Source organism: Corylus avellana, chromosome ca1, assembly GCF_901000735.1.
Source record: "Corylus avellana chromosome ca1, CavTom2PMs-1.0".
Taxonomy (NCBI): Eukaryota; Viridiplantae; Streptophyta; class Magnoliopsida; order Fagales; family Betulaceae; genus Corylus; species Corylus avellana.
The window spans coordinates 8,493,573-8,494,735 of record NC_081541.1 but is presented as its reverse complement, the minus strand read 5'-3'; positions in this window follow the sequence as shown (position 1 = coordinate 8,494,735).

The following is a 1,163-nucleotide window of genomic DNA, read 5'->3' as shown; positions in this document are numbered from 1 at the left end:
CACAACGTTTTGGGTAAGAGAAAAACATTCATACTATACGTTGGTACAACTTGAATGACTGCCTTAAGCAATATTTCCTTCCCTGCTTGAGACAGAAATTTGAGCTTCCAATCCTGAAGCCTTTTCCACACCTTGTCTTTGAGTTTCTTAAAAGCAGTCATTCGAGATTTTCCCACCAACGCCGGTAACCCCAAATAGGTGTCGTAGTGTTGTGTCTCTGGAATTCTTGCCGCCCCTACAATCTCCTCTCGGGTAGCTAGTGGGGTGTTTTTGCTGAAAAACATCGCCGTTTTGTTACAGTTTAGCCGTTGTCCCGAGGCTTCTTCGTACTTTCTTAATAAGGATGTCAAAAAATCCCATTGGGGAAGAGTACTCCTGCAAAACAGCAAACTGTCATCCGCAAAGAAAAGATGACTAATTCGCGGCCCAAATTTTGAGGTAGGAACCCCCATGAGAGCACCCTCCGTATTTGCTTTAACCACCAAAGCACTCAGAGCCTCTGCACAAATAATAAACAAATATGGCGAAATAGGATCCCCTTGTCTCAAACCCCTAGATGGAGTAATACGCCCACACGGTTTTCCATTCACCACAACAAGTTTGAGTAGTTAATACAACATAATTTGGCTCGGACTCATAAGCTTAAACTTTTTGGTTAAATGATATCTCAACGACTCACTAAAAAGTTCCTGCAAGTATAATCTCCTTAACACCATCAATACAATAGTTTGGTTCATTGGGCTGGTTGGCACACTTGTAAGCCAATTTTGACTAGGAGAGGCAATGAGCTAAAAAGAAGGCAAGTCTGAAGATTTTAGCATATGATATTAGTCTATTTGTCTGTTGTTCTCTAAATATTAATAGTATTTTTCTTATCAAGTATGACCTGACAGCATTGTTAAAAATTTAACGTTCACAATTCTAACTTTAGAGAGTAAATTTAATAAAATTTAACCTTAGGGAGCAATTTAATAAATGGGTTAAATACTCCAAACCCCCATATTGTTTCTCAACTTTATTTTTTCATCCCTGAGATTTCATTTTTATCACAGGAGGTCCCTGTGGTTTTGATAAATGACTAAGTTAGTCCATCCGTTAGTTGACCGTTAGGACTGACACGTGGACCAATCAGATGCTGACCCGTGACACCTACTTAATTTTTT